At 41.3% G+C, this 26,082-nt stretch overlaps 1 protein-coding gene across 2 annotated transcripts in view; it reads right to left on the bottom strand.

Annotated features, from left to right (window-relative positions):
* The window catches only part of INPP5A (inositol polyphosphate-5-phosphatase A), a 306,445-nt gene that overhangs the window by 54,448 nt on the left and 225,915 nt on the right, over nt 1–26,082 (bottom strand). The window lies entirely within an intron of this gene.

Genomic DNA, 26,082 nt, shown 5'->3' with positions numbered 1-26,082 from the left:
TACCGTGCTCTGTAGAGGGGCAATCACTTTCTTTTGTACTCCACAATATGAATGTAATCATTTTATTTTGATTATATTTTTTACGTTTGTATTGACACAGAAAATTAACCAGAGAAAAACGGTCTGGTTTGTCTTTACTCCAAATATAAACAGTTTAAGTGTTAAAAGCATATTAAGGTGCGATACGCTTTGCCTGATGAATTACCTTTGCAGGCAAATGCCCGGATTATGCATTTAATGGCAGCGGGTAGAACCCCCTGTGGGCATGGACCATATTGCGCAATTTTTTCACAATTATCTTTCAGTAAACAAAATCAATGTAAGATTTGGCGATGACCATTTTTTTTCTCTTTAACCATCTGTGTTCTCCTGCACTTTCCAAATCGCTGGGATCCAAACATGGCTCGTTCCCAAGAGCCTTCCTCCCTGATACCAGGCATTGAAATTCAAAGCACAGATTAGCTAATCGGGTCAAGCCCAAAAAAAAGGAGGCCTTTGGGCTTATGTGTCACAAATCAGTCTGGTCTCCTTTAAAAAGCACACCAGATTAGAACAAGCATTAGGACAACCCAAAGGGGTAACCCGGACGCTTTCAAAAGCTGGTTTCTAAAGCCCTAACAAATCGCTCCATCTTTCACTCATTTAAACTTTCCAAATGAGGGTCAATATGCTCTCCTAGCATCCACATGCTAATGCGCTTAAGTGCGCTTAAGCAGCTTTGCAGAGTGAAAGGGCCAAAGAAGGCCTCAGAAGAAGAAAAAAAACCACAAGGGAGGGCTCCTGCGACCGTCACACAAGTCATTGTAGCCAGCCCGGAGCAGCGGCAATTGAAGAAATTCATGATTTCTGGCCCTTAAAAAGCATCTGCTTGAGAAGGTATTTCCCCATCGCTTCATCTCTCAGCCAGCTCCAGAAAGAATACAACTGATCAGCTTTCGATAACGAGCCCAGAGAGAACCCCCTTCCTTTTTCTTTTTTCCTTTGACCACACACACAAGAAAAAAAGTAACTATATGATGTGAAATCCGTATACTTATACCAAGGTTCATTCCATATACAACCAGCGCCATTGTTCTTTTGAATTGCTACAGTCGCGGGCACCCAAGCAGAACATTTTCAAGGGCATGAGCCTCCCTTATCAAGGGGAATTTTTTTTTCCCTTCCAAAGATTTCTTCCTTAATGAAATAAAACGTCATTGTGGCCATGCAGCTGAGCAAAAGAAGATCACTCCTTTTATAAAAGCCCTGACGATTGTCCACGGCGGCTCCGTGTTTGCTAGAAAGTCACGCTGGGTACTGCAGGATTAGTTTAAACCTGCACAGCAGAGAATGTGGTAGAAGCTGCAAACTTTATAGAGCTGATTCAACGGCTTATTGGTTTTACAGTAGAACAAAAAAAAAATTAAACTAAAATAGAATAAGTGGAAACAAACTGAAATATACTTAACATGTCAATAACATCAGAGACGGTGTTTGAGAGGATACTAGGCAGGGTCTCTGCCACACATGGACGGCTCCCTAGGCCCCAAGGATGAGAGCGGAATATCGGCCAATCACATCTCAAGCTACTGCTCATGACCCTGCAGGAAGTTAACATGCAGTATGTATGAGGTTATTCTATATAGGTGGCGCAGGTTTATAGTACAACAAATATGACTGAATATTAAAGAAATGCATGTTGTTATCGCGTCCAAGCTGTCTTTTCCAACTTTCTTTTTGGTTTTCCCCTTGATATTTCATTAATAATCTCAAAATTTAGCGCCATTCATTTGTTAACTATAATATCCTTCAACAGTAATTTCTGAAGCAAAAAGTTACTAGAAAAGTAGTTTTAATGTAAAATGTAATTTCATCTTGAAAATATATTGTGCAATTTTGCTCTTTTGTTTGTTTCCGTTATTTTTTTTTATATCTTTTAATCTTCAGGTTTTTTTGAGTGTAGTTTTTGGACAGTTTTGTAAATTTAAAATTAAAAAAAGTTACATTTGAAACGACATCCCTTTTTAAATAGAAGATGGTTTTAACATTAATTCTTACTTGCCAACTAAACATTTCTCCCCTCCGAGGGATCCCAGAGGGGAGGTGAATTGAAAGTATGGGGGGGGGGGGGTGTTGTCGTTGCGTCACTGAGGATCCAGTCCCGCCCACTATGAAGTTGGCGGAATGCGGGTGAATGGGCTGCACTCCTGAGAGACCTACAGGGAATCTCCCGGACATTGCGGAAGAGTGGGCAAGGATGCTGTAATTTAAAATATGATTTTAATCCATTTCTGTATTGCTACTGTTTGTGAATACCCTCATTGAGGTGTAATCTCACTTGATAATGGGTAACTATTTGAGATCAGCATATACTGTAACACAGTATATAATCATCATCCGCACTGTTTATTTGTACGCCGCCACAGATTCTGCCAGGCAGAGATTTAAAGCATAAAAAACATAAAACAGAGAAAGTATAAAAGATTACACTAAAATCACACATGTTCAACTTACACAATACATGGCATAGGACAGGTACAAAGGAGGTAGATGAAGGAGGTACAGAGGACCCTGCTCGTGAGAGCTTACAATCTAACACACAAGAAATCTTTCTCATATGGGGCATGCTTATAGCAACCACGGAAAGGTGTGAATATTGTATTGTATGTTATTTATATTATACCGTAAACCCATACTTGGATTTCTACTGTTCCTTTAGAATAAGGAGAATGGGAGTAAAGGTTTGGTGGACTGCTAATATCAATGTAACGACTCTGAATACTAATTATCCATATAACAACATTGTTCAACTGTCACACAATGGAACATTGTTCTACTAGCTGTGCAATTCTTATTACATGTCGATTTTATTATTAATAAAGTGTACGAAAGAAAAAAGTCTTTGCTAAGCCCAAAAAAATATATATTTGCCCACTTTTAAATATTTTCATTTATTTTTCTCTCTTTATTAAAGCTGTGTAGATAATATACATAAACTGTATTGCAAGAGAAAGGATACTATCAGATGAAGCTATGAATACATAATAAACTACACTGAAGATATGGTTTATACAACATTGTGAACAATTAAAATATGAATAATGAGAAAGAACAATCCTGTTCTCAGAGGTTTAATATACTGCTTGACTTATTTTTTTTGTTAATATTGTATGAAAAGGGGTTAGATAAGGGGAGACAACAAGTTTTATTTTTTACATTTATTAAATATCTTTTATTCAATAGAATATCTAGGTGCAGTTAGATTAATGGGTTTTCAAATATTGTTCTAAATGATCCTATGACTCTCAGTACTAAGATGCGGGATGTTTTCATTGAGAGTGACGCAGAGTACAGCATGTTCTGGTACTCTGGCAGGGGAGAGGATGCCAGTCTATAGGAATATAGATGTAGCTTAGGACAGGGCTGTTCATTTTGAGTTACGGAAACCTTGGATTACTTTGTGGCACAAACATTACTGCTGACGACATGAACCACTGTATATCTGAGATATGTAACCCCCTCAGTAGACGTGGCCACAGGACTTCTCTCTGTTGCTAGGACAGATCAATGAATAAAGGAATTTGCATTTCTGATGCCCACTGTTGCTGCTGAGGGCTTGGAGGAAGGAACACACTTGAGAACTTAAAACCCCAAATCTGATCAAAGAATCCTGTAAAGAAATCAGATACTCCTGCACAACTCATAAATCAATCACACAATCGTCTGGGGAAAAAAAAAAAAAAAAAGATTTCTATACAATCAAAGAAAAAAAAAAAAGACTAAATGTATAGAATTTATGGTTGGGGAAAACTCCTATACTGCTGGCTGGAATACAGGGGAGCAGGGCTGTCCAAGGATTGTGAAATCAGAAAAGATGATGCTTGGTAGTCAGTATCTTGTTTCTGATTGGTGCAGGTCTAAAGCTGGGTACACACTACATAGTTTTCATCCAATAATCGGCTAAATCAGCTGACATACGACCGCTCGTTCAAAAGTCGGGTCAGTGTGTGCAGTGACACAATGGTCGAAAGTCTGCCCAAATGGACGATCGTCGCCTCATTTGGTTGGTCGTACCGTTTAATATTTTCGTTCCAATCTCGTTTCCGCTGTGTAGTGTGTATAAACTTCCGACCGATCCACAACAGTGAGTATGAAATTACAGTCATTGCTCACGACAACATGGCTGTAAAAAGTCGCTAAAGGGACGTCCGCTCTTCCTTTCATCGTCCTAAACAAGGCTAGTGTGTATGCAGTCCATGGACCGAGCGATCGGAACATCGATCGCATGTAAAATCGCTCGGCATAAAAAGTTGGTCGAAATTTCTGTAGTGTGTACCTAGCGACAATATTTGTGCTATTGTTCCGCTGGTTTTAGATCAGTGTTAAGATAACATTCAATACAAACTCACTAAACCAGTATAAAGATAGGTGCACACTACAGAATATTTCTCCCAATGCAATATCTTTAACGATTTCCCCAAAGACTGAAAGACCCAATCAGCATGCCGATTCATGTATACACACTGTACACGATTTACCTTCAGATCTGTGCTCTTCATCTGTCATAACCATCTGCTGATAAGATCGGGACTTTAAACTCTATGGAGATCTGCCTACACTGATGGTCGTGAGTCCATACACACTGCAGAATCTACCGAACATTGTTCCATTGTTTATAGAGATTTTTAGTCTGGTTATAAAATCAAACTATATGTTTTGGTCTGATAAAATATGATCGTTGGAGCGGCCACACTAATGCGATATTGGACCTAACAGTCATTTATCGTGTGATTGGCCCGATAATCTGGTGAAAAACCTGTAGTGTGTACACAACTTAAGGGTTAATTCTATAAGAAAAACGCTCATGAAAATAAAGGGTGGTACTCACAGGACCACTCCTGTAATAGCTACTAAAGCAGTGTTTTCCAATCACAAGTGTTGTGATATATAGCTCAATGTATCACAAAAATGTATAGGTTATGGGAAAAATGTTAAAGTTGAATTTGAACTAACTTGTTTTTCTGTCTTTATTTAGGAATCTGGTTTTGTCCATTACAATATTTTAAACAAGCAAAAGTGGCATCTGTTCCAGCAAACAAGTCAACACCCAAAACATTGTGTTTTGTCAGCTATTGTACTAAGGAGTTTGTTCAACAGAATTCTCAGCAGAGAAAGAAAACCAGACTGTACCTCTTTACATCATTTTAGATGCACTAGATGCAGAAACAAAGATTTAGAAGCAACGGCATGGTGTAATCCACCAGGCTAGAGAGATGTTTACTTACTGGATAAATGAATCTGATAGGATATCAAAGCACTGTCATTTGAATTGTAAATTTAACCCTCTGTTCAGGTTCCTACAGACCCTGCAATTTTGACTCCCAAGTTTAGACCTATTGGAGACAAAATTTACAGCGTGAATGGAATCAAATAGCCTGCTGACCCAGATAAACATATTTTGTTCAGTAGAGACGGTAAATATGGTTGGACAAGGATTGAGTATGCGACTATCGCCAGATCGTGGTAACAATGATCTATCTGAAATTGCCATACAACCTGACTGCCAAGTGACAATATCTTTCAGATGTTTATTTATGTGAATGCAACAAAGATCCGGTAGTCGGCCATATCGGCCCTCTACAACCAGCTCAAGACATGTGGGACAAGACGTGGGTGTACACATAAAATTAGGGCATAGTTTATGATTTCCATTAAGTTTCCCTGATTTTACTCTGACTGACTACAGGCAAGCGGGAATCGCAGGCACGTGCGGGATGGAGAGGAAGGTGAGATTGTAGGTACATGAAATTCTTGGTGATTGACAAAGTGGAAGCCCCCCTATAAAAATACAGTTCTTGCCCCTCAGATTGCCTCAGGATAAAGAAGTTCTCTACATTGGGTGCAGCCAAGGTGCAAGACTAAATGATAAGCCGCAATGCCAGGAAAGTCATTAATACAATATTTCACAGATGCAAACTTTGCACAACAAAATTAATGTCCATTTTAGTGTACTCTTGGTAAAAGGCACATACGAGGAACTGCAATAAAGAAATGCCAACAGAGTCACCATTTCCAATAATATGCATAGATAAAACCATTTCACTTTATTTCCCCATCTTCCCTCCTGCCAGGCTATTTTGTTTCCTAATGAAAACAGTTTCCACAATCATTTCCTGCAACAGATATTACCGAACGGCAGCAAATAGACCTCACAGACATGTAGAACAGTTGTTCATTCTGACGGCTGGGCACCAAACCGCCTTCACCTGCAGCCACATATTGCAAAGTGCCTGTTTCAAAAAGCTTAGCAAATGCAAAATTGCAAGTACAGATGTCAAATAACTCTTCAAGGGGGAGGTTAGTCCCAGTGACATATGAGCCACGGTACACGGCACTTCACAAAATCATTAGTATCAGTCAGATGGCTTTGCCAAAAGAGATGATCAACTGTGATGATCGGAAAATGAATTTCTCCTTCTCTCTTTACTGCTGCGCAGATGAAGATCGCAGCAAACTACTTCATAATCTTCTTGTCATCTCTCATTAACCTTTCTGTTAGACTAATACGGAACAACAGGCAGAAAAATCTTCGCCTTTCATTTGCCTAAAATAGACGAAGTTCTTTTGGAATCCTAAAAAAATAAATCAATCACTCCACCAGTTCTTGTACTGAATAAACACTGCGTCTAACCTAATGGAAACTATTATAAAACAGTTGGATTCATAGATTCACAAACTCCTATATCACTGCATAATAGGTGCAACATTGATAGATTTATAAACAGCTGCAAGTGTGTGAATAATCGTTACTCAGTGATTTACTTCTGTATCCCTATTAAAATAAATATACCCAACTCCACAATATAAGAAAACTAGCAGTCACTGGCCTAAGCTTTCTGCTTGTAGACTTGCCTTCTTACAACACAGTCACAGAAATTCACTGCGACTTCTAATAATTCTAATAAATTACAGTAAATAGTCATTTAGAATATATTTTGAATGTTTTAAATCGATTTTCCTACAACAGTGGAAAGTTATAATGGTGCAAAACGGTAAATCAATTTCCCACATAATGAGTGCAAATCTTTAGTTAATAGTTATAACTATTAATCAATAATTAATTTAAAACCGAATGATCTAAGTTGTCCCACCTGTAACTTTAACTAGACTGACTACTGGCCACACTTAAATTAATCTAAGTTTTTGCTGATTAGGAATATCAAGGATGAGGACTAGCAAAATACTGTACTATATATAACTTCTGGAACTATGTGATAACAAGTATTTTGCTTTCATTTACTTTCTTTAAAAAAAAAATGTTAAACCACTAATGGGTATAAGAAAAATGTTTCGTAGCCTGCATTAACCACCGTGGAGAAGTTTATATATTGATCTAAGTCACCGACTAGGGGCTTGAAACCTAGGTTTTCAAAAATATGAAAACAAGTAGTAAAACATCTAAATTGCTGAATAAAACAGATTTTCTTTCACTTAAAGACAAAATAAGTTTCCACCTATATATCTGTTCATGCAGTCTGTATCGTAAAAACAAACATCGCTTCAACTACTTATATAGGTAACAAGATCTGCAGTGCATTTGCATTAATGACATTTTAACCAGTATGTGATTGGTTAAAACAATTGGCGTCTCCCATTAACATCTGTGACATGGCCCAGAGCGCCAGATCCATTCTCCCCGTTATATCTTTAAGTGCTGTTAAATTCATTTAATCGAATGCCAATAGGCCACAAATCTCCGCACACCTCCTAGAGTGACTGGTGACAGAAGCATTCTGTTTTACCATAGGAAAACATTTGTGTCCTGGGCTGTTCAAGCATACGTGCTTTTTTTTAACTCATCTGCCTCTCTATTCTTCCCGGGCAGGGAGGACAAATTGCTCACAGTGGCTTCTTTTCAGAGGCAGCCCAGCGCGCAAAAAATTGTCACTGAGCAGAAACACAAGGAACAGGCGCATAAAAATTCATCACTTTGGCCTCCTGACCTCTTGCCACTGGCTTTGGCACCCTGCGTAACACCCAGGACGGCCGGGGAGACTGTCCGAGCGAACGTACAGCAGCAGAAAATAACTTGGACACACCAGATGCTTCATTGTCCCGCTCACAGAAGCAGCACTGGAAATAGGGGGCGAGCGGCCACATGGTACACTGGGTGGAATAAGTAAGATCATTGTTTTATGCAGCTCTGTCACTTTTCTGACTGCAGCACAAAAGGGATTTAATCCTGGACTTTTTTTTTTTTTAGTCAGCAGATTAAAACCAAACGTGCCAGATGTCTCCAGGACTGTTTAACATACAGGCAGCATTTCCAACACTCTCAGAGAAGTAAACTCTGCATCTCTATTTCCCTTTAAATAGGTCTGTGTTTGGCGTAAGCAAACTAGGCACCTGTGTGTGGTGAGCACTATCGGGGGCGGCATAGTAATGTCTTTATGTTATTATTTCTCTTTCTTTGCTACTCAACCAAGCAGTCACTTTTCCCAGCAGAAATAATATATGAGGAGATCTTATATAAGGGTATAGATATAAAGCTTGTGGAGTGTACAAATATAAACTAAAAAAACTTTATTTTCAACTTTGTTTACCAGTAAGTGAGTGTCAGGTGCCATCCACGCACTTCCCCTAGGTGCTGGAGACGGACGCCTGCCTTCCCTCGCCGCTTGCATCCCGTTGCCTAGCAACAGGGTGCTCTTCCTGGTTCTGGGCGGCCATGCTGCGCATGCATGCACAATGGTGCTTGCTTTATGTTGCTAGGCAACAGTATGCTTTGCTCTCACTTCTGTCGGCGGTCAGCTGATCATTAAATTAATTCCCTTCCAATCAGGGGTCACTTCCATTTATTTAAGGCACTTCCTGTCAGTGCTCTGGTGCCGGAGAATTGGCTCACACCAGCTCCAGCGGTACAGTTATCTGTATCCTGCATCTGTGTTTTGGCTCCTAACCTTTGGCTTGATTCTGAGACTACCCTATCTTGTTCATCCCTGGTACTGCATTGCCCGTTCTGGTTTTGACCGTTGGCTTCCCTCTGACCATCCTCCGGATCATCCTTGTGTACTTCGTTATTGCTTGGATTTTGACCCGGACTGTGCGACCTTTCCTGTTCCCCACACTAGTGACTAATCCGGAGAACCGCGACCTGTGCACCTCAAGCAGCCAAGTCCATACCTCCTTTCGGGGGTCCCTGGTGAACAGTGGGGGGGTGCGTTAGACTCACCGCTTCCCTGTCTAGTAGTGCCAATACCAATCGGTGGTGAATTCAGCATCAATAACGTGACAGTGAAGATGAAACTAAAGTGCAACTCCAGCTACAATGTAATTCCAACCCTACAGCCTCCTCTCCCAACAAATAACAGGACCATGGGTTTCGCAGCCGGGGACCTCCTGTGGTTTGGATGAAGTTATGTCTGCTGGTACAATTCTACGTATTGGCAACTGGGAGTAGATGAAACCGTTCTGCTGAACGGAGAGAGCCGCGTCTCTCAAGTCTGCGGCTGTGTTTGAAAGCAACATAACATTATTCGAACATTCTGCACCCCAGCCTGGGACAGGAAGCTTTGCAGTAGGAGTGACTTGTCCCTAACTGCAGAAGGCCGACACGTTGTAGTCTGCTAGTTGTAGGGTAAAAGGAGATACTGAATGAGAATTAAATGTTAGCTGGAGATACCCTTTAAGGCAGGCCTGTCCAACCTGCGGCCCTCCAGATGTTGTGAAACTATAAGCCCCAGCATGCTTTGCCAGTAGACAACCTGTTGATAGCTGGAAGGGCATGCTGGGACTTGTAGTTTCACAAACATCTGGAGGGCCGCAGGTTGGACAGGCCTGCTTTAAGACTTGAGGGTACAAAATAAACATTTAATAAAACAATACTGTTTGATAAGAATGAGTGCAATGCATCCAGCTCTATAAAAAAGTTGATCACATACAAGAATGTACACGGCACTTTATTGCAGGTATTCAAAATATACTTTAAAATTGTGAGTGTTTAGCTCTATTTAAGAACAGTAGTTCCCCACCTTTCGTCAGTGCTGTAACACACATACTGACAAGCCTGCCATGTAATACACAAATGTCCAAATTATTACTGGAAGCATGTACATTTAAAAACCAATACAAATATTGGGTTACGACTCACAAATCATCCCTCAAATTTCATACATTACTCCAAATGTATTTACGAGACATCCGATTGGCTGTTGCCCAGATAAACATTTTGGGAATAACAATTTGACAATGTCCTAAGGATTGTAAGCTCTGAGCGGGGTCCTCTTACCGCTTTGCCTGCACTACCCAATACTGTGTTACTATTATGCTTGTTCCCAGTTGTAAAGCGCCACAGAGTATGCAGGCGCTATATAAATGTTAGTAATAATGTGTTCATGCTTGTAACTTTTATATAGTATTCTAGAATGCATTAATGATGTCTCTGGACATTCTGAGCTGTATAACATTCTGATCATGGGATATAAGATAAGCTAATTGCAGCAGCACACTGCTCATGTCCTGACTTGTGCACTGTAACTTTACCATACAGCCACTAGGACTCGGATGTGACTGTAATTGTGATAAATAGGGTAGAGTGCTTCAAAATAACAGCATTATGGTACGGACACACAGGCGTTAAAGAGTAGGAAGTCTTCTCTATAAGTGGTGCTGCAGCATAGTGTACTATGTACTTAAACTGAGCGTTCCCATACAACTCCATTATATCTTACTGAGCATTATCGCTTCTAAATGCCGCAGGCAATACTGAAAGTGACACAAAGCAAGTGGATGCTCATCAGAAAGTGTCTTGTACAGGATAATTTGTTTACCAGCAGCAAAGTGCATTTTGATTGACTTTAAGCACATTAAACGCTTTAAAATAATACAAATGTGTAGACATTAGAATTCTATTGCATTCCATAGTTAATAAAATATGGTTTCTTGTTCATCATTATTAATTTCCCTTTTCCTTTCTTTTGCGCACAATGTTTAACATACGGTCAGTTGAGGTCAGTTGCGAGGATTTCAAATACTAGTAGGTTAACCATGGCAGACATTGTGTTAACACCTCTGTATACAGAGGTGTTAGTATAGGGCTGATAGTATAGTGAGCTAGCTTGGGCTGGGTCACTGGGCCACCTAGATTGTTTTTCCTTTAAAGTAGGTTACTTAGTCGATTCTTGCCTCCTGGGTTAAAATTTGCCAGCCCTCCCCTGTCTGTATATCATATTATTCAACTCTATACTAGAATGAATGCTGATACTAATTGTGAGCATGTATTTTAGAATGCACTGGTGATAGTCTAGATTGTGTCTACTAAAGTCTAGGGGGTAAATGTATCAAGCTGAGAGTTTGCCAGCGGGTTTGAAAAGTGGAGATGTTGCCTATAGCAACCAATCAGATTGTAGCTGTCTTTTTATAGAATGCAGTAAATAAATGATAGCTAGAATCTGATTGGTATTTCAAACCCGCCGGAAAACTCTCAGCTTGATACATTTACCCCTAGAAGTCCTACTGCTTCTACTTATCACTCAGTCAATCTCAAGAATGTCACAGATCTTCAAGCTTCTAGTAACTAGTGCTCTAATAAACACTGCTGGTGACTGCTCACATACTGTACATTCCAGAAAGGCTGTAAAGGATATGGGGATGTCTATGTACAACGCACCTATACTCTTCAATGTTCTCCGGCCCCTTTGTGACTCATGCCATGCGCTTAGCGACTTGGCTACTACTTAAACGCTGCCTTCATTATGTGAATACTTGAGCAGAACGTTCTGGTCTGGTTCCTTGCTTCGTACACAGGGCAGTGGGCCATCGGATGCTTTTAAGGGACACAGTAAATTGAAAATAGTTAATTGGTATCAGACTTTAGTGGATAACACTTTTTCGATGTCACCTTGCAAGTCTTTAAAAGGAGTATTTAAGGGATATGATGAGAAGCTGAAGTGCAGTAATCCTATAATGTCTGATTGAGTAGAGTTTAATGTACTTGCTGCTCAGCCTTGGCACCAGGCAAGCATTTTGCCTCCTCTGTCCTCTATGTATTTAGGAGAGACTTCTGCCACACACCAGTGGAATATAAGCTTTCCAGCCCGTCAGATAATGAAAAGTATAACCAAGATCAAAGGTCAAAGGAATAGCTAAATGAGTTTTCCGTCTCTCTCCAGTCATCAGAAGTTTCTGGCCTTAAACAGCCTTGGTGAACAAAGTCAAATTAACTGGCCCCTCGGCTGTCAGTTCTAAGCTGTGACGTTGATTAACCAGGCATAATGCAAATGGATGAATATAGAAAAAAAAAAAAAAGCTAGATAGTTATATGAGCTGGGTAGTTACAGTTTAGAACAACCATTTAGACGGACGTCATTTTGCAGATTAGCGCAACTTGTAGGCTTCTGCGGAAAAGGATGCTTATATAATGTTATTGTTATATACTGTATGCAGTGATTTAGATACAGAGAGTATGAATAGATCAGCGACATACAACGTAGGAATCGGCCTGGACATCAGGCGCTTGCTTCCTACTGGTCGGACCAAAGCTGAAGTTGGCCTTCTGGTATTGATTGTACAAGAATATGGGAACAGAGAATTCTAAATTGCCATAGCAACATTAATCTGTACTATATAAAAAGTCTACGCTACACATATTTGGGTTGTTGAACCTACAGAGGCTGTACCGGGCACCTCTTAAACACTGAGTGTACCACAAAGTACTTTCCTGCCCTTCCACTTTGTCTCTGCACACTCTTACCTGGCACCCCCTAACCAATCTATTCAATGCTCACTCACAACACTGCACCAACACCCAACCAGGAGCAGATGGGTGCATTATTACTGCCCAACGTATTTATGCTACAGTCCGTCACACTGTCCATCAGCAAGGCTAGAATTAAACACGCTAGTCTATAACAATGCACCAGCTCATGCCTGTGTGTGTGTGTGGAGAAGGCATCTGCAGGTATTAGAGCAATTGTGGCGTGCACAGGAATGTGTGGGGGAGTTATGTAATGGGGACGAGAGTTATAGAATTGCTAATGGAATGGGGTTAAGTGGAAATTCTTTTGACAAGGTGCCACGTTCCACAAGGCCAGTGCTAATACTACATGTACAAACAACGGGTTATTTTCAGACAAGCAGTGGCCTGTACAACAGTTAACTTTGAGGGCCCTTTAGACACCAGTCCAAAACAGAGGTCACTTAAACTAATTTTTCCATTGATAGCCAGTGATCAAAGTGGGCTGGTAGACAGTGGTATTCTATGCCCCATACCTCCTACTGCTTTCGCTGTAAAACTATCAAATGCCATTCACTTACATTGTGCATACCGCCACTTCTAACATTTACATATCAATTCTAACTTTCAAGGTGACCACTGCTGAATGATCCAAAACTGTAACTTACTAAAAGAAAACAACAAATCTCCACTCTTGTACATCCCAATGACTTATAATGCTGCCAGTCAGAATATGAAGAGTTTACCGGTATCCTAATTCACCTCCCTCCTGTATATCTGAAAACTTTACACTTTTACTAAACGGACAATGAAGTAAAGTTTTTAAGTTTCAGGATAAAAATCGGTAAAGTCCTCCAGAAATGAGACCTTCAAATGCAATTCTGAGTGTCGCGTGCACAAGTCAAGCGGAGAGTTGGCTGGGTGGCCTTAAAAATACTTTACCAATTTTTCATGCCCATCCCTCTAAATGTGACCCTGTATCCAAAGCTTTTATTTGTGTGACAACTTGAAGCAAGAAAACATGTAGCCCCTCTGATAGCATGAAATCGGCAACAAAGCCAAAGAGACAAAGAGAGCAGGGAGGCCAGGATACAGGGCTGATTTCTGCCTCAAACAGATGTTCTGTAGATCTCATTTCTCAGCCAGCTGAAAAGAATGAGTTTGTAAAAGAGATGGACGTGCAGTAGTGCCCTGAACGCCGTGCATTTAAATGACCAAGCCATTACAGATAAGCGGCCATAAACGGGCACAATGGTTTCAGCTGTGTGGTTCATGGACAGCAGAGACATCATTAAACATTAGATCTGGCTGGGAATAGACCACACATTCATGTGGATGTCGCCCCGTGAAGAATAGTGTAAAATTGGATCTAAATTGCTAAAACAAAACAAAGTTCAACAAAAACTTTTACTTTAGGCTTTCAGTGATATGATATATGTCCTGTAAACCTGGCCTGGGACCATTACACTGCACCTGTTTAAACTAGTAACTTCATATGGTGGGTTGTCCAAGCCCTGGAATTTACAAGGCTTGATTGACATCTTTAAATCTGCCTATTCTATAGCACACTGGGAAGGCAACACAACAATGTCCGTTCCAATGTCCAATAAGAGACAATAGAAGGTTTAGATGCCACTTCCCTGCTTTTCTCTCAGTATAGACAACGCTGAGGGCCTGTTGAATGTTGGCCCATTACCATACATTCATTCAAAATAGGCCAATTGAGGAAGCTGAAAACTAGGCTAAAAGGAAGACGAATCATCTCAAACGGCAAGAGCCAAAGCCGGTGCACAGCTGTAATACTCCAACCAAACCTAATATGCCAATTACAGCACGTCTAACTACGGCCCATTGTGAGCTAGTTACAGATTATAAATCCCATTCCACCATTGCAAAATCCCTGTTTTATTCCCATGTCCTGTTAATTACGGTCATTTGTTACTAAAATTGTACTATATCCCATGGTGTGTGCACATTGCAAACGTCAGATTTTTTTTATTTATATAGGGGATACAACCATGGTGACCATTTATAACACAAAAATAAATCAGTGTGTCACAAAAGACATACAAAGGGTCAGGGGCGGATCTAGAAAATTGCTATACACCGGGCGATTTAGTGGGGATGGGGGGGATTTAGGCCACGCCCCTTTCTGACATCTAAGGCTGCCTGCGGCTGCACACTATGTGCAGGTCCGCTCGGCAGTGACAGCGTGCTGCCCGGCTGCTCTGATTGTGTTTAAAACACAATCAGAGCAGCCGGGCAGCACACTGTCACTGCTGAACGGACCTGCACATACTGTGCAGCCGTCAGTAACAAGTCCCTGCTAGGGGGGGCGATTGCCCCGATCGCCCCCCCCTGGATTCGCCACTGCAAAGGGTATGGTGCAGAGTTTAACGTACGCCTGTTTGCGCAGCGTAAGTTGTGAGAACTCGCTCTGCATGTGCCCACAAAACATACCTGCAAGTACCCATGCAGAGTCTCACGTATCCACATCTGTACCAGAAGAGGTATGATGTGGGAGGGAAGGGACGTTTAACATATGCCATAAAGTATACCCAAGTTGTGTTCAACTCTGCATCAGACCCAAAGTGTTTTTATGGTTGTTCAATGCTCAAGAGATGCACCTTTAGCCACAAGTAGATGGGTTAGAAAAGTCCTTCTCGAACTGGTTGTTGGTTATATTGCTATATACAGTAGATTGCGGTCATGTATTCTAGAGCACAACGCAGGTATGGATGTTGGACAACACAAAGTGGGATCATCAACTACGTCATTGCCGAGAGCATACAGAATTCAAATGAAATAGAGAACTTCATCCCAACATTCAACAGAACAAGAACATCTTACAGGGTCTTTAAAATATGTTGGGACACTGCCAGGGACTTGCCTTAAACATTCTAGGACTATCACTGTAAAGTTCTGACAGCTGACAAGTGCGTAGAAACAATGAAATCTGTGCAATCGGGTTGCTGCACTGCGTGATGTTGCCGTTTTACAGGATAGGAAAATATATTTGGATCAATTTGTTTTATAGGCTCAGCTCAATAACTTGCAAATCCATTCTAACCGTAAACACTCTGTCAATGTTAATCACTGTGTAATATGACGTATAGATCAACAAAACACTAAATTTATCCAGACATATGAACTGTACGGCTGAAAGTTTAATGGAAAATTTAGCAGTGATTGTGAGTGCCACATATTGGCTAATGCATATCTTGAAAACCAATGTTAACACAATTGTGAGCCAAAAGATAACCGGGCTTGGGTTATGTAAGGAAACACTATTTCTGTTCTTTTAAACTTGTGATCAGTCTGCTCAATGTTGGGGTCTGACCTTACAGGCACGATGCTTGCTGTACACAGTAATAGCATTTACAAGGTAAACACTGATTACGGCTTATAGATCTGTTATACCAGCTGTTAGATCATTTATTTTTGCCTGTAAATAAAGAAAACATTGAAACATCCCCTACACTCACCAACCACAAAACCTATTACATGGCACCTGACTCGCTGGTCCCATAGCAAAACTAGAGTAGTGGCCCTATAGCCTCCGGAACCGCTCGCTCAAAGCGGAATTCTTCTGAGTGCGCGGTCCAACACATGCGCCATTCAGATGAGGACTGGGGCCCGGGGAGTGCTGAGAAGGCCTCAGCGTGTTTGCCGGGCTCCACACACACCTCGGGCACCCCCTGCACCCATGGAAAGTTGTGCAGTTGTTTTGGGACTGGGGGTACGAATCCTCCTCACAGATGGACCATGGGTGACAGAACAAGCCAAAGGCAGCCCAGTAAGGCTGGGCACACACCGGGCGATCCTGCTAAGCTAGACAGATCAAGCATATTGGGGCTCTGTCTGTGTGGCCGGATCAGCACGGGGAGGGGGCATATATATTTTTTTATAATGACAGAGTGAAAAGAAAGTGCATTATTAATAAGATTTTGAACCACTGATCACGAAGATGATTGACAAACATAATTTGGGCTCTGGACAAAAACACTGTCTTACCTTTTCTATGGAAAGTTTAAAGTGGATTTCAGGTTAGTAAAGGGGTAGTTTGGAGTCAGGATGTAATCTTAATCATTAGATCATAGTATTAACTTTTTACATGCTGCTCTTCATCTAGTTTAAAAGAGTCCTAAGAGGGACCATTTATAGCTGTACACATTTGCATCAAAAGCGTAAATTACGTTGTGCAAAAAATTTAAGTTTAAGTGTTCATCTTCAGTTGTAAATATCTTATGAGCATAAATTGTGTTTTCTGTTAAAATAAATAAATAAAATAAAATAAAAGTATTGAAATAAAAAAGTGTATATAGGCGGCGACACACACACACACACATATATATATATATATATATATATATATATATATATATATATATATATATATATATATATATATATATATATATATATATATGCTTCTCAGTATCTAACCAATCAGAGCGTCTTTCTCGCGCTCTGACCAGGCGCTCTGTTTGATTAGTTATTGGCAAGCCAAGAGGCTTCTCATTCGCAACGGGGCTACTTGCAGTGCTACAAATCCCACACCCCCAAGCAGTTTATGGCTGCCAGGGCTTGCAGGGGGCACTAGTGCTACAAGTATAAAATGCTGCCTCCTTTATTTTTTCTATTTACTTACCCACCGGGCACGGGTGTTGGGAGGTGCCCCAGTGCTTTCCGCACGGATCTTTGCTCTAAGGGAATAGTACCGGCTCTCCGGACGCAAGGAGGCGAAAGTCATGGTTATGCAAAAAGTTCAATATGGACATAGCGATGTACAATCTTCATGAGCATTATAATCGTGTGTTTTATGTTTAAAAATGCGCATTGGGTTCAACTCTAAAAAGTGAACTCACATAAATTAACACAGGGTTCATTGAAATGTTATGCTTTAGTTTTGAGTGCGGTGATCCCCTTAGAAAGCAAGGTAACTGCTAATCGCTACTTAATGGTACTGAGAGATTATCTTCTCTCCATGTTGAAGCATTTCACCATCATCATTCAGACATCAGTGGACAAATACTGCTGCACCATTCCAGATACTGGTAGACTCTGTGCCCTGGTACATGGCGGCCCAGTGCCCTCTCAAGTGACAACATTGGTGTCTCCATTATTTGTCCACTAATTGTACATAAATACATATTTCTGCTCACTAACTACACACCAATGTGTTACTACTTAGACCAAAACCAACATGCGCTATAGAGCATACCTTACTCTAGTGTTTCTAGCTCCGTATGTGAAGAACGATGTACTAATAAAGCGCCATTGTTATATAAGCACATTTAATGAGACCATAAATGATGCCAGGCAGGTCTCTGAATAAATAGCTGTAACTCTAATTCAACAATGAGGAGGAACATGATAGAACATTGCCAGATTGAAGGATTCTATTAGCGAGTACGTGACCGCAGGGGAGAAATCTATTACTGTGCTGAAAATAATACTAGTCTGTAGAGGTCAGAAATTGACTGACATCACTGTGTACAAGCACTATTAAGATACACAAAGAGCCGCTTGTGTCTCTACGCCAACGGCACATTGTCATTCAGTAAATGAAAAGGCACTATTATTAGGAGATGTTGTTGTCAATATCAGAGACAAATCTTTTCTAGCCCCAAATAATACAGTTGTACAATGTCTGCTGGTAGGAAGCACATGTGATTAGGACGCATTAACCCCTCCAGCAGCCGCCATATCTAATAGGCAGCGTCACACCAAGTTCGAACACAGACAATTAAATGCTGTAAAACAACAACACTTGTGAACTAAATGGTATTATTACAATATGGTGCCACCAATAACTAGATATATTACTGGTAACAATCGTACATCTTTGCTCTCGGTTCTGGAATGTTGTTCGTTAATTATTTACTTGTAAGGAAAGCACAATTCATTCAGGAATTCAATTACCATTTGGTTACAACATGTTGACATAGAGAACGTTGTTGATACCAAATACATTGTCCTTTCAGCACCAATGTAGTCCACTTTCTTTAAAATTTCATCACACATTACAATCCAAGAGCCAAAAACATGGACATTTCTGTATTGTAGGACAGATTGAAAGATCATGGCTGCCCCCACAATGCCTGAATCTGTAAATTAGATTATATTACTGCAATGCCTGGGTTTGCCTAGTGTGGCAGATGGTCAGGTGCCAGTACTCTGCTCACTTTACACATCATTTTAAACAATTTTTTTATTCTGTACATTAATAGTACTGTGAAGGTCAGGGTTCGAGCCAATAGCCGCTTTATTAGACCAAAGTGTTGGACACCAACCAGTGATATGTACAATATACACACTATTTACACCAGCAGAGGGGAGCACATATTATAAGTATAACATATATACTATAAGTATAACTCCACACCGGGCATAGGCCAGCCAAGTGTGAGAAAGGGGTGGGGCTATACCATACTTCTGGAGAAGTTAACCCCTTCCTTACATGTGGAGAACTCCCACCCTGCTACAATCGTACTATTTATCATTTTTGCTATAAGCTCTGGTAAGACAGGGATTTGAAGGACTAAAACATTGTATATAAAGAGCTGATTAATAGGCTGGCACTATATAAACAAAGGGTAATAATAATGTACAACTGCTTAGAGGTGAATTAGGGCTAAATTATTTACATATCATTATTTTATAACCTACTTGCCTAGTCTCCCGGAACGTCAGGTAGATTTCCGTATTTTAGGGAGTTGTCCCGGACTCTCAGGAGAATAGACCACCTACCTGGATCCAGCCTCTCCTCTTGAAAAGAGGGTGAGGTCAGCAGGCCTGATGAGCCAATTAGGGTCATCACGTCACCTACTCCGCTGCGCGGCAGCGTGTCCGTGCACAGCAGGGGTGGTGCCAGGATGTTGTGAATCACATCTTCACGCCCTCCTGCATCTGCCCAAAAGTAGGCAAGCTTGCTTTATAAAGACGGGAGTTGGTGCCAGGAAGAGTTACGGTGTTGGGGGTGGACAAAGGCCTGGGGCAACACAGAAAACAGGCAACTCTGACCATGTATATTACTCTTTTATATAGTGTTTAATGGTGCCTTGTGCTGAAGAATGACACTATGGTTATCAGCAAATCCAGTCTCAAGGTGCTTTGGCCAGAGTGCAGGGTTTCCAGGTCTTGGTTTGAGCGTTTTCTCAGCAGCTGTGAAATACTGAGTGAACGTCCCATGTAAAGTCAGGAGAATGCTCACTGTATCCTTTACAGTCTTTCTGTGACATGAACTCTGTGAAGTCTGCCATCTGTCAGTACGTTGGATGAGTGATCCTGCGAGATTAGTGGCACAGGAGCTTCAAGCCCAACAGGACAGCCCACACCAAAAGCTACATCTAGATAACTCCTTCAGGCTAAAGCAGTGAGTACGACATACGAGGGACATTGTTATATAGCTGATTAACTCAAGAACGTTGTATGTTAAGACTCCATTAAACGCCAAAATAGAAATGTTCAAATATGAACCATCAAAGGTAAAATACATTATTCAGTGTTAAACTGACTTTGCATTGCAAGTCCTGTATCTTTAAGACAGTGACCTAATGGGATATGATCAGATTAAAAAGATGAGAACGCAGTCATTTGAGCTACTGTGATGTCACTAGGCTGTCCTGCAGTATTAACCAATCCACAGACTGCATTTCTGGAACGGAAGTCTAGCAAGCTCTCAATCACTCAGTGCCTGCTGTGTTATAGAAGCAGCTTCTGCTTGGCACCCTGCTGCAGAGGGGTCCGAGATCAGGGGGGACATACTATAACTTTAATATACGACACTCCAGTTATATCGTGTACATTACTAAGCTCAGCTACACACAGTCATATATTAATGTTAAATAGTGGCTTTACTTCGCTCTTTAATATCTGTACATATCTATTAAGCTTTTACTCAGGTTGGACAATCAATATTATACTACTTGACAGGTAAACCTAATATAAACCACAGATAGGCGACCCGGGACAAGTGGGGTATTTTGAGTAGTTTAGGTCGATGTCTAGAGACATATTTGCACGAGTCAATGAACCAGGAACGTCCATTTAAATGCCAGTTAGGACAATCAAGCAATCCCTTTGGCTGTACGATTCTGCTTAAAGTTACGATGTGGTCTTGTCATTATTAATATCCCCAATCTACAAATATAAAAAGCCCAGATGTCAGTGAGGTATTGGTACGGTCAGGGTGTTATCCAGCTGGCTACATTGCAGCTGAAGTGATTTAACTACTGACCACTTCTCGGGCTGCCTCTCCTCCAGCTGAAGTGGAAGTGATTAAGGTCTTAGGGAGCTGGTGATATCCTGCCCTGCACAATTAATCCTTTTAACCCTGGTTGCTGCTTCCAAGGCAGGGTCATTGCAGGCCTCACAAGTGCTAATCAGGTCTGTAACTCATCACGGCAAGCGGAGGCTATTTCATTTATATTCAACATCTTCTATAACAGGAATTCCTCAATGCGGTATCAAATAAACGGTTCAATTTTTTTATTTTTTTTGGGCAAGCGAACGGTTTGCTACAGAAAGTTGGGCAGAGGTGTGGGAAGGTCTAGGAGCTCATCTCCGTTGACTTGCACAGAAAGCACATTGCTATGAGGTTTGTTTGATAATTCACATAAGAGGGAAAAAGATAATGCAATAGTATGGAGATGATATACAGGACTCAGTGAGCACCATATATAACACTTGTGCTAAACCCTAGGTCACTGAAGTGAACTGCGGTGGATTAGCACAAGGAATATTGGAGCCCAGACTGTTATAAGGACCAAATCATCCTCATTCAAACTCTGAGCTGCGAGTATGATGATGACAAGAGAGAAAATAAGCTTACAGTGAGGGATTTACTGCATACTCTAATGTTTTTTCATTTACTGTAAAATAAAGAGTATGCATATTTCTGTGGATAGTAGTACACTTGTTAGGGGCCTATTATGGGCCCATTTCAGAGCGTAACACAAGCGTAATTGTAACTTGAGACTAAAAAAGATGCACGCCGTATTAAGAGCTGAGGGTGCGCCCAGGTCTGAATAAGTAGCAGGTAAGTCATACTTGCCACATTCCGGGAGACTCCAGAAATCTGAGTCGGTCTCCTGGGAGAGCAGGCATCTCTCCCGCATCCGGCAAATAATAATGCGATTCGCGTCATTTTGGACCCGCCCCCACATCAAAAATCATTTACTACGCAGGGGCGGGACCAAAATGATGCAATTGACCGCGACTGCCCCCTCCCGCCCTCTAGTCACGCCCCCTGTCTGGGATCTCCCGGACTTCAGTGCCTAAAAGTAGGCAAGTATGAGGTACGTCCACTTGACAACAGACACACCCCTCAGACACTTACGTCCAAAGAACAGCAAACATGTACAAAAACCTTATATTTTATAGGTTACAAAGAAATCACTATTAAAGTATAATCTAGAATTAAATATCTTGGCTAATACAGCAGGAACATGCATTCAAAATATTTAAAATTTGTTTCATCATTGCTACAATACGCGGCAAATCTTAATCTATGTCCATAGGATTACTAAAGTCTCAAAGTAACAATACCTGTCTGCCAAGCATTCACAAGACTCTAATTACAAGCAGTTCACTTGTTCGAGTGCTCGTCATCTCACTACTCACTACTTACACTTACCCCTGTCCACCTGTAAATACAATCACTTTCGGTCGTATCTGCGACACTGTCCCAGTCCGAACCTGTCCGCAGTTTCTGGAGCACGCCCTGAATGTACACTACCTACGTTAGAACGCCCATCTCTCCTTGTCACCCCTCTTCAGGTGTAACGAAAACCAACAAAGATGCGCTACGCAAACAGGAGTACGTCTCACACTGAATCAGGCCCTATATGTTCTATTAGAAATATAAGTTGAAGAGAAATCTGGATGGGACATTAAAAAAATGAGTGAAAGGAAAGTAGTCAGATAGGGAATAGCTACAATACTAGGTACTAAAACAAGGCTCAGGGCATTCTGTAGAGAGAAGTCTCCAGGTCACTTTAATGCACTGCACTCTACTTCATTCCTAACCACTGGATCCTTCACCCCTCAACACCCTGCACCAACCTTTATACGAACTTAACAAGACAAGGAACCAAAAGTATAAAACTGTAAAAGCCGAGGACCTGACGGGAAACCTACGTAAAAGAAATAAAAAAAAAATCCGTCGTCAGCAGGGAAACTCAGGGCAAGAAAGCTTCTTAATAGTCATCTATCACACTGACTGTCAGCTAGGTGATGAATGGCAGGTGTGGTGGAGGCAGACTATAGTGTCCATTGAGCGAGGGAGAGGAGCTGCTGGTACTGCTGTCATCCTTTTGTCATCCGGTGCCAGCTGAGGCTCGCAGCTGCCAGTTGCCGCCAAGCTAGAAATAAAACATACACTTCCAACAATCACAACAGCATTGCCGAGCTGATTGACTGTGATATTAATTAGATTAATGACGCTCAGCCCAGTTTATAACACAAACCCCCCCCCCCCCAAAAAAAACCACACACACTAGATAATTGTATTTAATTTGTGTATGTTTCAATTATGGCGAAGGCAGTACGGAACTTTATACTGGCTCTCTCTTTTGTGGAACACTTTATTTATTTGCATGTGAAAAGGAAGAAGGGTTGGATATTCCTACTGGGAATAAAAAAAAAAAACATTCTTAAATTTTTAAATGTGTCATCTTTCCCATCAAAGCCCCCCCACGGGACCACGGGCTGCCGATAACAGTAATCTTTAGCTGTAGTCACAAATTAAAGGCCGGTTTACGGCAACACGCGGCCACTTCCCCTCGGGGCTGGGAGCCTGGAGCCTTATACCAATTCATTAACTCAACCCTCCTCCTCCCCGCCTACACCCCTCTCAGATGATGGAGATAGAAACAATTGCATCATTTAATTTACTATTGCAACAAGGATACGGCTCATTGGCCCCTCGTTGTTTTGAAGATGGATTTAATTAACCTCCAATGAATCTTGCCAGCAAAGCGTGGCAGCATGAGACGGCAATCAGATATGTCACAAGTGCTGTTGAAGGGACGGGTAATCAGCACTAAACCTGGCGCAAGGTTGTGATTAAAATCCTTGGCCCATGAATAAATTAGGCAAACAAGAGTACAATGGGACACAAACAGAAGTGCTTAATTATAGGAAAGGATTTACTAAGTTAGCCTAAAGGACATTAATGTTGTAATCTGGCAATGTTCACAGATATAAATGCAGATTGTAAACAACTGCAAAGAAAAAAAAAAGAAAATGTTATAGGAAAAAAACAAGTGCACATTTTAACCCTTCAAAGTCTGGAGTATTGGGCCAGGTATGAAATTCAAAGTGACCAGCAATACTTGGATATGGTTTGTGGGTTGGATACATTCGTTCCAAGCAGACTCGCAACACAAATTCATTTTGTTACAAAATAACATTGAAAAACATTACACAAATTCAGCAGAGGTTAATGCACTGATTTTCCTGAGGTCAAGTAACATACATGACACATGCGTGCTCTACATTACACATTAACACCTCACAAAACTTAAAAGTAAAAAGTTGAAATAGAATAAGCCCCCTCTTGCTATCCTCCCCAAACCAAGCCCCGAACTAATACCACATTTGTTGGAGTCACACCCTGATCACACTTCTGATAACTCCCACCCCCAAATCGCAGCAATGTATATTGAAAGGCCGCTGCTATTTACTATGCTGGGGTTACTCGGAGCAAAGGCAGACGCTGCTACACCCAAGCATGTTTATGCTTAAGTTATATGTTTATGCCAAATCTGAACTGCGCACGCACCACTAAAGTTCACGCATACGGCTTTCACCACTGCGCATAGGATTTGATCTGGCGGGGGATCATGCAAGGCCATTCGCGCTTCAGTGATCTCCATAGTGACAGGTAAGTTAAAATCCTGAGATGGCATTATCTGCTTTCCACTGTTTAGTTAATTACGAACATCTCAGTCCCCATAGAGTTCTATGGGGACTGTGGTAAGACACAAACAGTAGGTTAATGCTGCTGCGTTAACCCCTTCATAAATTTTGTGGTGGCCGTGGTTTTCTCTGGTCATAAATAGACCCCCTATGTGGGATATACACTAGAGCAGTGTTGGCTAACCTGTGACAGTCCAGGTGTTGTGAAACTACAAGTCCCAGCATGCTTTGCCAATATATAGCAGCTTATTGCTGGAAGGGTATGCTGGGACTTGTAGTTTCACAACACCTGGAGTGTCACAGGTTAGCCAACACTGCACTAGAGGTAGCCTCTCTAGCACATGTCAGTATATAGTCCCACTCCTCATATATAACCCGGCCAAGATCTTCTCCCTACTTGTATCCATCACGTCATGCCTGGGACAGCACATGGGCATGACGTGCAATTTACTTCTTGGAGGGTTATTTACAGCGAAGCATTACTAAGCATGTGCGCCGCTCTAATAAACTCCATGCCGCGTCTGTAAATAGCGCAATATTCTTGGGACCCCAAATTTTTCACACAATTATTTAATAATCATTTAGAATATTTTGAATGAAGTCCAATTGACATGAGCCCATGTTTAACCCAAACCAAACCTTTCCCATTTTGGCCAACTCCTGAAATTTACCACTGTTCCAAATAGGAGCATCCAAAATGATTTCTGTCCCTTCCATTACTTTCAGTGCTGTGCCCCATACACATACAGCATGTCTAATACATGGGACAGTGCTCCTCATCCTTTCCCTCCTAATAAGGGAATACCTCGTCGGCTCAACCACAAATTCTCTCAAATGTGCCCATTGTGCGGCCATATACTATAAGCTTCAGGTTACCAAGCACAAGGCCACCTGTGGCTTTAGTCCTGCAAAGTGTATTACGTTTAATTCTCACACCGTCCTCCCCCCAGACCAGAGGGGAGACTTATCTGCTCGTTTTCAGGAAGACCTGCTTGGGGAAATAGAACAGGGAGTGTCCTGGAGGGTATAAAGCTTTGGGCTGCACTATTGTTGTAGTTAGTGTAACCCTTCCAGTCACTGAGAGGAACCTTTCCCCATGTATGTGTTCTAGTTCTGAGATATTCGATCACTGAGTCAATATTAAGCAAAAAATAAGTTGACATAACATTAGTTATACGGCAAGAATTGTTTCTGTCAATCCACCTTTGTTCAGTTTTACTTTCGCCCCCATCACCAGGTCACCTGACCGACATCAGGTAATTATTCACACTCAGTTAAAACCCAATAAATCATCAGGCATGTGACGCACCAAAGATCTGCCAATGTGAACCTGTATATCAAAGGAGCTGCAAGAAAATGTACATGTCAGATGCAATCTGGTGGAGAGTGTATCTAACCAATTGGTAGATATAGGATGGGGTTATATTAGCAAAGGTGATGCCTTG

The sequence above is a fragment of the Mixophyes fleayi genome, chromosome 6 (genome assembly GCF_038048845.1).
Source record: "Mixophyes fleayi isolate aMixFle1 chromosome 6, aMixFle1.hap1, whole genome shotgun sequence".
Taxonomy (NCBI): Eukaryota; Metazoa; Chordata; class Amphibia; order Anura; family Limnodynastidae; genus Mixophyes; species Mixophyes fleayi.
This window is presented reverse-complemented; position numbering and strand designations above follow the sequence as displayed.